This window comes from Pseudophryne corroboree, chromosome 2 (assembly GCF_028390025.1).
Source record: "Pseudophryne corroboree isolate aPseCor3 chromosome 2, aPseCor3.hap2, whole genome shotgun sequence".
NCBI lineage: Eukaryota > Metazoa > Chordata > Amphibia > Anura > Myobatrachidae > Pseudophryne > Pseudophryne corroboree.
The window spans coordinates 105,815,736-105,829,882 of NC_086445.1; the positions used below are offsets into that span (position 1 = coordinate 105,815,736).

A 14,147-nucleotide genomic window follows, 5' to 3' on the forward strand; every position below is an offset into this window, starting at 1 on the left:
CCGCCGGTGGACTCTCATGTCGCCCGTCTTGTGGTGTCATCTTCTCTGCCTGTCACCACTGTCACTTCACTGAAGGAACCAACAGATAAGCGTGTGGAGGGATGCCTGAAGTCTATTCACTCTCTTACCAGTGCTGTACATAGACCCACAGTAGCAGCCTCCTGGGCCGCAAAAGGAATTGAAGCATGGGTTCAGGCAATTGAGGATGAACTGCCTCAGGATATTTCTGACACTGCCAGACAGTATCTGTGTCATATTACCACAGCCTCTCACTATATTCAGGAGACGGCCTCCGAGGCAGGTGTAATGGCAGCCAAGGCGTCCACTATGTCTATACTGGCTCGCCGAAATCTGTGTTTGAGGTCCTGGAAGGTCGACCTAGACTCCAAAAAGACCTTGGAGGTGCTCCCTTTTAAGGGAGACATTCTTTTCGAGGAGGATCTGAATAAGATTGTTACTGACTTGGCAACTGCTAAGACTGCGTTTCTCCCAAATACTAATCCTTCTGCACCGAAGGCAAAGAGTACCACTTTTCGTTCCTTTCGACCTCCAGGGAAGGCAAAGGGTCAGGCGTACCCGAGACAGGCTCGTATTTCCAAATCCACTAAGCCCAAACCTAAACAATCTTGGGCCGCCCGTCAGCCTGCTTCCAAACAAGACAAGCCTGCTGCATGACGGGGCGGCCTCCCCCTTGGGGACCCCAGGGTGGGAGTCCGACTATCTGCAGTTCGCCCAGCCCTGGTTAAAGACCACTTCGGCTGCCTGGGTGCGGGAAGCTGTCTTTCACGGGTACGTAATCTCTTTCTAGAAACGTCCCCCTCCCCAGTTCTGCTCAACGGTTATCCCTTTGGATCCATTGAAAGCGCAAGCTCTACACTTGGTTGTGTAATCCCTCCTAGACACAGGAGTGGTAGTGCCAGTACCTCTGTCCCAGAGAAGCAGGGGATACTATTCGACCCTGTTTCTAGTTCCAAAGTTAAATGGGTCCTTCCGGCCTATACTCAACCTTAAATCATTGAACAAATTTGTGAGAGTGTCCAAATTCCGTATGGAGACTCTGCACTCTATTGTACTGGCCATGGAACCCGAAGACTATATGGTATCCCTGGACATACAGGATGCTTACCTGCATATACCTATTGCCATATCGCATCAGCAATATCTGCGGCTTGCTATTGGCAAACTACATTATCAATTCCAGGCTCTGCCATTTGGACTGGCCATGGCCCTTCGGATCTTCACCAAGGTCATGGCCATGATGACAGCCCTTTCTGCGCCATCAGGGAATCAGGATCCTGCTGTATCTGGACGACTTGCTGATCCTGGCAAACTCCCAAGAGGTTCTCCTCAGTCACCTGGAACTGACAGTCCAATTCCTACAAGCCCACGGGTGGCTCATAAACTGGAAAAAGTCCTCGCTGGTCCCTGCTCGAAGCATGGTGCGCCTGGTGGCAATGCTGGACACACACAGCCAGAGATTGTTTCTGTCTCCAGAGAAAGTCCTGAAATTTCAGGACAGGATCAGATACTTCCTCTCTCGCCCAAGAGTGTCGATTCACTCGGCGATGCAAGTAATAAGCCTCATGGTGTCATCTTTCGACATGGTGGAGTATGCTCAATTTCATTCCCGCCCTCTGCAGAGGTTAATCCTTTCCAAGTGGGACGGCCTGCCTCATCAGATCAGGTCTCAAATGATCTCCTCGACTCTGCAGGTTCGTCTGTCACTGAGCTGGTGGCTACAGGACCAACAGTTGAGCAGGGGCCGTCCCTTCTGGATCTCCAACTGGGTCCTCCTGACAATGAACGCCAGTCTGCGAGGTTGGTGCGCGATGTTGGAGCAACACTCTCTCCAGGGTCGGTGGACAAGGGAGGAATCTCTCCTCCCAATAAACATTCTGGAATTGCGGGCAGTGTTCAGTGCACTGATGCTTGCCTTGCCTCTGGTAGAGAACAGGCCTATTCAAGTACAATCAGACACCACCACAGTGGCGTACATAAATCATCAAGATGGCACCCGAAGCCGCATGGCAATGATGGAAGTATCAAAAATCATCCGTTGGGCGGAACGCCGTCTGCCAGCAATATCGGCAGTATTCATCCCAGGTGTCCTGAACTGGGAAGCGGATTTCTTCAGTCATCAGGACGTTCACGCCGGAGAGTAAAGTCTTCATCCGGAAGTCTTTCAACTCCTAGTTGACAAATGGGGCCTATCAGATGTAGATCTGATGGCGTCTCGACACAATCACAAGGTTCTGGTCTTCAGGTCAAGTACAAGGGATCCGCAAGCAGTGTTCATGGACGCACTGGCAATTTCATGGAACTTTCGATTGCCATACGTGTTCCCTCCGGTGTCACTCCTGCCCAGAGTACTATGAAAGTTCAAGCAAGAAGGAGGAATACTACTTCTAGTCACTCCAGCGTGGCCCAGATGGCATTGGTTCTCAGACCTGCAGAGTCTATCGATTGAGCGTCCTTTCTACTTCCTCAACGCCCAGACCTCCTCGTTCAGGGACCTTGTGTCTACCCGGACCTGGCCAGGCTGCTTTGATGGCGTGGCTCTTGAAGCATCACTCCTGAGAGCTAAAGGATTCTCTGAGGCGGTCATCCGAACTATGTTAAAAGCCCGTAATCCGGCTTCAGCTCGGATTTATCACAGGGTCTGGAATTCTTACTTCACCTGGTGTGCTGCTAAGAATTATGATGCATATACTTTCAGAGCTTCCAGACTTTTGACTTTTCTGCAACAAGGCCTAGACTTAGGCCTTCGTCTGGCCTCCCTCAAGTTTCATATATCTGCCTTGTCGGTGCGGTTTCAGAGGAAAATTGCATCTATTCCAGATGTTCATACTTTCACTCAGGGTGTTTTACGGATTCAGCCTCCCTATGTCCCTCCTGTGGCCATATGGGATCTGTCTGTTGTTTTGAATGCCCTACAAGAGTCTCCATTTGAACCTCTTGAGTCTGTGGACCTTTAATGCCTTACGCTTAAGGTTTTTTTTCTGTTAGCTATTGCCTCTACTAGGAGGGTGTCGGACTTAGGCGCTTTGGTCTGTCGTCCACCCTTTCTAATTTTTCACCGTGACCGGGCGGTTCTAAGACCTCGCCCCGGTTATCTCCCTAAGGTGGTGTGATCTTTCCATCTCAACCAAGAGATTGTGGTTCCGGCTTTTTTCTCTTCTGGTTTGTCCTCCAAAGAGCGGTCTTCGGATGTGGTACGGGCTCTCCGTATTTATGTGGAGAGGACTGCCTCTATCAGGAGGTCAGATACCCTTTTTGTACTTTTTGGTTTTCACAAACGTGGCTGGCCTGCGAATAAGCATGGATTAGAATGGTGATTGCACAAGCCTATGCGCAGGCTGGACTCCTAGCTCCTACTGCTATCAAAGCTCATTCTGTTCGGTCTGTTGTACCTTCTTGGGCGGCCCGCCGAGGCGCGTCCGCTGACTAATTGTGCAAGGCAGCTATGTGGTCCTCAGTGAACACGTTCATTAGGTTCTATTCCTTTGATACTTACGCCTCCCAGGATGCTTCCTTTGGACGCCGGGTTCTTGTGCCCGCTACAGTGCGTCCCCTCCCATGAGGAACTGCTTTAGGACATCCCTGATGTATTCCCTGTGGAATCCCAGTGTACTCCACTGCAGAAAAGGAGATTTATGGTAGACTTACCATAGTCAAATCTTTCTGCGAGGTACACTGGATTCCACAGGGCACCCACCCTGATGCACTTAGCTTCTTTGGGTTTGTATGGCATTAGCCGCTGGTCCCTTCTCCTGTCGTGAGAATGTGGTTCTATGTGACTAACATCTGCCATCTCTTTTACCTGCTACTACATTGGACTGGTTAACGAAACTGAGCTCCAGTGCCCGAAGGCGGGGTTATAGAGGAGGCGGTGCAGTGCCTCCTCTAGCTTTAGCCTGTTGGTGCCTTGGATCCAACTCTACACCCCCAATATATTTCCTGTGGAATCCAGTGTACCTCGCAGAGAGAGATTTAACTATGGTTAGTCTACCATAAATCTCTCTCTCTCTCTCTCTCTCTCTCTCTCTCTCTCTCTCTCTCTCTCTCTATATATATATATATATATATATATATATATATAAAAATACACATATATATATATATATATATATATATATATATATCTCATATGTACCTTTCCCATTAAAGCTTTCACACATACTAGGGTGAATAGCGTATCTATAATGGGTATGGGTGTACAATGGGCTTCTGGGTCCAGGAGGGCCACACCCATATATAGTTATACTTACCTCTCTGCTGTCTCTGGAGTCCCGCGTTGGCTGGTGGCCTGGCGTTGCATATTGTGCCCTGTACAGGTTCAAGCTCATGGCCCTAGCTCTGCCACTGATGCCCCTCTCTCTACTTCCTGTGAAGTTTTCATTTGTATAAATAGAAAGTTTAAGGGGCAGAGTTCTTAAAACCATTTCTTGTTTAAAACATGCAGGTGCTAAGCGGAAGGGAAAATAGCACTGTAAAGTTGGATTTTGGGGGGAACATTCACCAAAAACTACATTTAAATGGATGATTCTCTCATTACTGAATACCTCTAATTAAGTTATTATTTTGCCAGATACTGTAAATGTACCGGTACCTATATATTGTGTTATTAATGTGACCCCTGTAGCAGGCGCTTTTGTAAATCCCAGTGTATTTCTGTAATGTTATGGCTGTAACCTACAACTCACGTAGTCCATTTCAACCATGCATCCAACTGCAGCAGTAAAGGCTGTCTCTCCCTTGTGATATTGGGTGAGAGAAGTGAAGTTGCCCATAGCAACCAATCTGATTCTACTTATCATTTTATAGACTGTATGTGATAAATGATAGATAGAAGCTGATTAATTTCTATGGATAACTTAAACACTTGTCCATATACTCCTTTCTAGAAAGTTTGATACATTTTGTCCATAATGGGGTCTATTCATGAAACAATGAAAAGAGTGGAGAAAAGGACCAGAAGAGTGGCAACCAATCAGCTTTAAAGGAAGCCTTTATCAAGTACATTCTATAAAATGTAAGGAATATGTTGATTGGTTGCCATGGGCAACTTCTCCACTGATCTGTTTCTCCACTCCTTTCACTGCTTCATGAATAGACCCCTATATCCCCGAACAGTCTGTAGCGTAGAAACATCTGCAGTACTGGTGATAGACTCTTGGACTCCGGACTGAACACCTGCAGAGCTGTGACGTGCGGTGAGGTCAGGGGCTGGGGAGGCACTGCAGCTAAACCAACCCCCCCCCCCCCCTCGGGAAAAAAAAAAGTGCAGTCCCCCCACACCGCTAAAACCAGCACCAGGCAGAACCAGCTAGGGGGGGTAATGCCATAGCAGGGGAGACACTCAGTGTGGGGTCCCCCTGCCATGCCATTAAACACCCCCCAAACCAGTCAGCCCAGGGCTGGTATTCCTCGGAAAGTGGGGCCCCCAAAAAATGAAAATGGGGTCCCCCCTCCCGAGCAATAACCAGCACTGGGCTGATAGCCCAGTGCTATGCCCCGCACCCCTGGTGGCGGTGGGTGCGGGGTTCATTGTATGCTAATACTGTTCTTTACAGGTGGCCTACAGGTCCCAGCAAGCCAGCCCCAGCATGCTGGCACTTGGAGAACCACAAGTACCAGCATGCCCGGACATAAATGGCCCACTGGCACCTGTAGTCCACCTGTAAAAAATAGTAATATTGTTCTTTACAGGTGGCCTACAGGTCCCAGCAAGCCTGCCCCAGCATGCTGGCACTTGGAGAACCACAAGTGCCAGCATGCCTGAACATAAAGGGCCCGCTGGCACCTGTAGTCCACCTGTAAAGAAAATATTTAAAAAAACACACTACACGTACTTTAATAAAACCTTTATTAAACAGGGTCTTCACCTGGGGGCGGCGGCCTTTAAGCTCTTTTGCGTGGCCGCCGCCTTCCCAGGGCTTCTGGCATCTTCACCTGGGGGGGATGCCACCTCCCCAGGGCTTCCTGCGTCTTCCTCCGGCGTCTTCACCTGGGAGGTGGCGGCCTTTAACATCTTTTGCATGGCCGCCGCCTTCCCAGGACTTCCAGCGTCTTCACCTGGTGGGCGGCGGCTGCTAAGCTCTATTGCATAGCCGCCGCCCATCCAGGACTTCCACGGTGTCTTCGGTCTTCAGGAGCTCTTCTCAGCTCCTCCTCCGCCGTCGGACTGACAGCCGCTGCCTCGCGCTGACTTATATAAGTCAGCGGAGGGGGCGGGGCGATGACGCGGCGAGCCATGATTGGCTCGCGGCGGCCATCTTGAATTTCAAAAATGACACTGAGGCGCCATTTTTGAAATGGGTACAGCTTCCGCTGTCAAACTCTGCTGAACTGTCCGTACTGCCGCGTCCCGCCGCCCGCATCTCACACCGCCAGCACCTCCGCCGCCCGGTCCGCCGCATCCCGCACCTCCGCCGCCCGCACCTCCGCCGCCACCGACGCCCACACAGTGATTGACAGCGGATCCAGTGACGGATCCGCTGGCCAATCACTGTGGCCTCACTCACAGGGGCGTGCTTTCATAGGTTGAAAGCACGTCCCTGTAGGAAAGCGGCACCTCTAATGGTGCCGCTTTCCCATGCAATTTCAATGGGCTTTTCCTGCCCATTGCTAGGCCCCGCCCGCGCCCGCCCCCTGCTCCCATATCTTTTCTCAATCACTACGGGAGGCAACACGATCGGTGCCTCCCAAACTAATTATTCACACTGTAATGATGAGTAAAATAATAAAGAAGATACTTACGTGTCATAAGAATCTTCTTTGTATTATTTTGCTCATTAATGACTGCACGTCCTTGCTGCAGAGATGGTAACACAGGACAGAGTTGGAGCATTGCTCCACCACGAGGCAGGCATCACTTGATCTTATGAATGAATAGATCTCTGGTACCTTATTGTATTGACTAATGTGTGTACATGTGCCGAATATAATTAATAGAAACCGCTAATATGAAAGTGGAATTAAAGTTTATGTTTTAGTTGGCGTTTCCCTGTAAGCTAATCTTCTCCACCCTCGTTTACATCACTGCAGTCAACAATATCTTAGAAAAGATGGGTCTATATTAAGCATTACTTGACATAGAAGTGCTTTTTATAATGATAGAAAATGTCAGGCCATCCACCCACAGATCATGTTCGGTACATTGCATAAAAGTAGTAATAATTATAAGCCATTAGTCTGTCTAAGACGCTGCTTTTGTTAGCAACCAGCAAATAAGAGAAGTGGGTCACTGCAGGAGCACTTGTCTCAAAGTCTTTTCCGGAAAGTAGGAAATTAAATCTGTGTGTTACGTATGACTGCACAGATCTATCATGTCAACAATTAAATGATCATAAAATGCTAAAGTAATTTGGTCATTTACTGTACTATGGTATTTTTATTTAATAGTCTTTCTCTGACGTCCTAGTGGATGCTGGGTACTCCGTAAGGACCATGGGGTATAGACGGGCTCCGCAGGAGACTGGGCACTCTTAAAAGAAAGATTAGGTACTATATCTGGTGTGCACTGGCTCCTCCCTCTATGCCCCTCCTCCAGACCTCAGTTAGTATCTGTGCCCGGCCAGAGCTGGATGCACCCTAGGGGATCTCCTGAGCTTCCTAGAAAAGAAAGTATTTGTTAGGTTTTTTATTTTCAGTGAGATCTGCTGGCAACAGACTCACTGCTACGTGGGACTGAGGGGAGAGAAGCGAACCTACCTGCTTGCAGCTAGCTTGGGCTTCTAAGGCTACTGGACACCATTAGCTCCAGAGGGATCGAACACAGGCCCAGTCCTCGGTCGTCCGGTCCCGGAGCCGCGCCGTCGTCCCCCTTGCAGAGCCAGAAGAACGAAGAGAAGTTGAAAATCGGCGGCTGAAGACTCCGGTCTTCATTAAGGTAGCGCACAGCACTGCAGCTGTGCGCCATTGCTCCCTTAGCACACCACACACTCCGGTCACTGATGGGTGCAGGGCGCTGGGGGGGCGCCCTGGGCAGCAATTAGATTACCTTACTTGGCGAAAAGCACATAATACAGTCTGATAAACTGTATATGTGCATTAACCCCCGCCATTAAAGTACATAAAAGGACAGAAGCCCGCCGCTGAGGGGGCCGGGCCTTCTTCCTCAGCACACCGGCGCCATTTTCTCTTCACAGCTCAGCTGGAAGGAAGCTCCCCAGGCTCTCCCCTGCAGTATCCTGGTACACAAAGGGTAAAAAAGAGAGGGGGGGCACATAAATTTAGGCGCAAAACTGTGTATATAAGCTGCTATAGGGGAAAAATAACTCAGTATAGTGTACATCCCTGTATTATATAGCGCTGTGGTGTGCTGGCATACTCTCTCTCTGTCTCTCCAAAGGGCCTGGTGGGGGAACTGTCTTCAAATAGAGCATCCCCTGTGTGTGTGGTGTGTCGGTACGCGTGTGTCGACATGTCTGAGGTAAAAGGCTCCTCTAAGGAGGTGATAGAGCGGATATGTGTGTGGGAGGGTGTCTCCGTCGACAACGCCGACACCTGTTTGGATATGTGTAAGTGCTGAGGTAAAATCATTGCACAAAAGGTTAGGGAACAGAAAGGAAATCTACCCTGGTCTGTCCCTATGTCACAGAGTCCTTCAGAGTCTCTCTATGTTCACTATCCAAAATAACAAAGTATCGACACAGAGTTTAACTCCACTGTCGACTGCGATAATGCAAAGTTACAGCCAAGAGGGCTAAAAGATATTCAATATATGATTATTGGAATAAAAGATGATTTGCATATCACTGATGACTCATCTGTCCCTGACACGAGAGTACACATGTTAAGGGGAAGAATGCTGAGGTAAATTTCCCTCCTCTCATGAGGAAAAAGAGCGGGAATCTCCAGACAAGAGACGGCAGCTTCCCACAAGAGAATTCTAAGGCTGTATCCTTTCCCCACTAGGGCCAGGATGTGTTGAGAATCTTCCCTTTGGGTGTCCTGTTTGCACTAGCTATTCTCAGGGATCCTGCAGATAGTGTGCACATTCTAGTATACTACCCAGACCGGCGATTGTGTCGGCATGGGTTTATAGCGCTGTGGCAGCGTGGACAGGTACCTTATCAGCAGAGATTGAGACCCTAGTATGCATATAAATATTTTAAGATGCTGTCTTAAGTGATAGATATATAATTATAAAGCATGCCCAAAGGGACATGAGTATACTGGGTCCTAGAGACAAAAGCTATGTCGATTTCTGCTTGATGTGTCCTGTAGAATATACATTGGACAGATGATGCCGACTTAAGAGGCATATGGAAGGCTGAGGATTGTGTGGAGAAAGGTTCTTGGGCCTGGTCTCCACAGCTATAGCTGGTAATTCTGATATTTTGCCTTATATTCCTGCACAGCCTAGGAAAGCACAACATTATTAAATGCAGCTTTTCGAATAAAGAAACAAGAAAGTCTGAGGTGCGTCCTTTCTTGTCAGAGCCGGGGGCAGAGGAAAGAAGCTGTACAACACAGCTAGTCCCCAGGAACAGAAGTCCTCCCCGGCCTCTACAAAAATCCACTGCATGTCGCTGGGGCTCCACAGGCGGAGCTAGGCCCGGTGGGGACACGCCTTCGTAAGTTCAGCCACAAGTGGGTTCACTCCCTGTTAGATCCCTGGGCAATAGAAATTGTATCGCAGGGATACAGGCTGGACTGTGAGAAGATGCCCCCTCACCGAGGACCCAGCGGGCTTCCCCCCAAGAGAGGGAGCCAGTGTTAACTGCAATTCGTAAATTGTATCTTCAACAGGTGGTGGTCAAGGGTCCCCTCCTTCAACAAGAGGGTGTTATTATTCGACCATGTTATAATCCCGAAACCAGATGGTTCGGTTAGACCCATATTGTATTAAAATCCCTGAACATATACCTGAAAAGGTTCAGGTTTAAGATGGAATCGCGAAGAGCGGTCATTGCAAGCCTGAAATGAATCGGGACATAAGGGATGCATACCTTCGTGTCCCCATTTATCCACCTCATCAGGCGTACCTCAGAATTGCGGTACGGGATTGTCATTACCAATTTCACCAAGGTAATGGCGGATATGATGGTGCTCCTGCGGAAGCAAGGTGTCACTATTATCACATACTTGGATGATCTCCTCATAAAAGCGAGATCAAGAGAGCAGTTGCTGGACAGCGTATCACCTTCTCTGGAAGTGAAACGGCAACACGACTGGATTCTATATATTCCGAAGTCGCAGTTGGTTCCTACAGCTCATCTGCCTCGCCTAGGCATGATCCTAGACACAGACCAGAAGAGGGTTTATCTCCCGATAGAGAGAGCTCAGGAGCTCATAACACTGGTCAGGAATCCATTGAAAACCAAAACAGGTGTCGGTGCATCACTGCACTCGAGTCCTGGGAAGGATGATGGCATCATACGAGGCCATCCCCTTCGGCTGGTTCCATGCAAGGACAATGGAACTTACTGGACAAGTGGTCCGGATCACATCTTCAGATGCATCGGTTAATCACCCTATCCCCCAGGGCCAGGGTGTCTCTCCTGTGGTGGCTGCGGAGTGCTCACCTTCTCGAGGGCCACAGATTCGGCATTCAGGACTGGGTCCTGGTGACCACGGATGCAAGCCTCCGAGGGTGGGGGGCAGTTACACAGGGAAGAAAATTCCAAGGTTGTGGTCAAGCCAACAGACTTGCCTTCACATCAATATCCTGGAACTAAGGGCCATATACAACGCCCTAAGTCAAGCGGAGTTCCTGCTTCGCGACCAACCGGTTCTGATCCAGTCAGACCGCAGGGGCTCATGTAAACTGCCAGGGCGGCACAAGGAGCAGGGTGGCGAGGGTAGAAGCCACCAGAATTCTTCGCTGGGCGGAGAATCAAGTAAGCGCACTGTCAGCAGTGTTCATTCCGGGAGTGGACACGACCTCCACCCGGGAAAGTGGTGACTTCATCAGGAAGTCTTCACGCAGTTTTGCAAATTGATGGAAACTGCCTCAGGTGGACTACATGGCGTCCCACCTCAATAAAAAGATAAAAAAGGTTTTACGCTTGGTCAAGGGACTCTCAGGCGATAGCTGTGGTCGCACTAGTAACACCGTGGGTGTTCCAGTCGGTCTATATATTCCCTCCTCTTCCTCTCAGACCCAAGGGCTGAGAATTGTAATAAACGGAGGAGTGTGAACAATATTCTTTGCTCCGGATTGGCCAAGAAGGACTCGGTACCCGGAACTGCAAGAAATGCTCTCAGAGGACCCATGGCCTCTGCCTCTCAGTCAGGACATGTTGCAACAGGGACCCTGTCTGATCCAAGACTTACCGCGGCTGCGTTGGACGGCATGGCGGTTGAACGCCGGATCCTAGCGGAAAAGGGCATTCCGGTTGCAGTTATTCCTACGCTGATAAAGGCTAGGAAAGACGTGACAGCAAGACTTTTTCACTGTATATGGCGAAAATAGGTTGCTTTGTGGGTGGCTGGGAAGGCCCTACAGAGGAATTCCAGGGGGGTCGATTCCTGCACTTCCTACAGTCAGGAGTGACTATGGGCCTAAAATTAGGATCCATAAAGGCCAAGATTTCGGCCCTATCCCCTTTTCTCTCAAAAAGAACTGGCTTCACTGCCTGAAGTTCGGACGTTGTTACAGGGGTGCTGCATATTCAGCCCCTTTTGTGCCTCCAGTGGCACCTTGGGATCTTAACGTGTGTTGGATTCCTAAAATCCCACTGGTTTGAGCCACTTAAGACCATGGAGCTAAAATATCTCACGTGGAAAGTGGTCATGCTTTTGGCCTTAGCTTGGACTAGGCGTGTGTCAGAATTGGCGGCTTTGTCATGTAAAAGCCCATATCTGATCTTCCATATGGAAAGGGCAGAATGGAGGACTCGTCCCCAATTTCTCCCTAAGGTGCTATCATCGTTTCATTTGAACCAACCTATTGTGGTGCCTACGGCTACTAGGGACTTGGAGGATTCCAAGTTGCTGGACGTAGTCCGGGCCCTGAAACTTTATGTTTCCAGGACGGCTAGATTCAGAAAATCTTACTCGCTATTTATCCTGCATGCACCCAACAAGCTGGGTGCTCCTGCTTCAAAGCAGACTATTGCTCGCTGGATCTGTAGCACGATTCAGCTTGCACATTCTGCGGCTGGACTGCCGCATCCTAAATTAGTAAAAGCCCATTCCACGAGGAAGGTGGGCTCTTCTTGGGCGGCTGCCCGAGGGGTCTCGGCTTTACAACTTTGCCGAGCTGCTACTTGGTCGGGTTCAAACACTTTTGCAAAATTCTACAAGTTTGATACCCTGGCTGAGGAGGACCTTGAGTTTGCTCATGCGGTGCTGCAGAGTCATCCGCACTCTCCCGCCCGTTTGGGAGCTTTGGTATAATCCCCATGGTCCTTACGGAGTACCCAGCATCCACTAGGACGTCAGAGAAAATAAGAATTTACTCACCGGTAATTCTATTTCTCGTAGTCCGTAGTGGATGCTGGGAGCCCGTCCCAAGTGCGGACTCTCTGCAATACATGTATATAGTTATTGCTTAACTAAAGGGTTATTGTATGAGCCATCTGTTGAGAGAGGCTCAGTTATTGTTCATACTGTTAACTGGGTATAGTTATCACGAGTTGTACGGTGTGATTGGTGTGGCTGGTATGAGTCTTACCCTGGATTCCAAATCCTTTCCTAGTAATGTCAGCTCTTCCGGGCACAGTTTCCCTAACTGAGGTCTGGAGGAGGGGCATAGAGGGAGGAGCCAGTGCACACCAGATATAGTACCTAATCTTTCTTTTAAGAGTGCCCAGTCTCCTGCGGAGCCCGTCTATACCCCATGGTCCTTACGGAGTACCCAGCATCCACTACGGACTACGAGAAATAGAATTACCGGTGAGTAAATTCTTATTTTTTTATCATATAGCTAAGTACATCACAACACTAAATTTATCCTGAGAATTAATGGAAGTTGATACCACAAAAAATATAAAAAATATAAACATGGGAAATAATTTTAAATCTTAAAAAAAGCAAGTAAGTTCCCAATGTTTCTACTTATCAGAAATACTTCTGAAGAGCCACAGAGGCTTTTTTTCCAATATCAATCCCCCAATCTGGTCCAAATGTGGTGATACTGCCTTAGTGGACAATGGAGACTGCTCCACTTCTGTCTTGATGGGGTACAACAGTATGAGGACCAGACTTAGAAGGATGCCCGTCTGCGTCCAAGGTGCAGAACACAAGCTGCTTCTTATTCACAGCCAAGGGCTGATGCCACTATAGCAGGGAAACCTGCAGCAAGCTGTATTCCTTGGGGAGGAAAGGGGTGGGTCAACCCTAGCAAAAACTAATCCTGTGCTGAAAGCCATTGGGCTAGTCTCACACTCCTGGTGGGGATTGTGTAGGTTCAATTGTACATTTAAATACATACTGTAGTATTTTTAAATGTTGCTCTACTATCCCATGTCCTAGCCACCATAAAGTGTTTGGGTATGCTGGCACTTGTAGTACTTAAGGGGTCTATTCATGAAGCAGTGCAAAGAGTGGAGAAGTGAGCCTGTGGAGAAGTTCCCCATGGCAACCAATCATCTGCTCCGTAGAGTATGCAAATTATAAATGTTACTTCAATGCTGATTGGTTGCCATGGGCAACTTCCCCACTGGATCACTTCTCTACTCTTTTCACTGCTTAATGAATAGAACCCTAAGTGTGCCAGCATACTTATGGCTACATGGCTACCAGGGTGTGCTGGCTCTTGTTACACAAGTCACACTTGTAAGCATTCCCTGAAATTGAGAGCCTGCTGGTACCTGTAGTGCAACTTGGAAAGAATGCTGTAAAACCCATAAACCAAATGTCACATAATTCATTACAAATGAAACCCCCCACTCACCACTACTGCTCTGGTGTACCTTTATCTCTAAATTCATGGGGAGGAGGGGGAAGAGGGGTTGGTAATATTTGTAATCGAGAAAATATTGTAATACTACAGGTTTAGGATGCAACATACAACATTGTCCCAGTTTGAAATTAGTGGCAAAGGTACCATGGTAGGAGGTTGATGCTATGGCAACATACCTGCTGTCAAAGCCCCATACAGTAGCATGGGGCTGAGGAGACTTTCTCACCTTATCTGGATTACTGCTGCTCTCTCTTGTCATTGGGGCCTAGCTGATGTCATTGTGATCAAAGGG

At 48.7% G+C, this 14,147-nt stretch overlaps 1 protein-coding gene across 3 annotated transcripts in view; it reads left to right on the top strand.

The window, feature by feature from the left end:
• Window positions 1–14,147, top strand: part of ELMOD1 (ELMO domain containing 1) — a 296,287-nt gene that overhangs the window by 243,679 nt on the left and 38,461 nt on the right. The window lies entirely within an intron of this gene.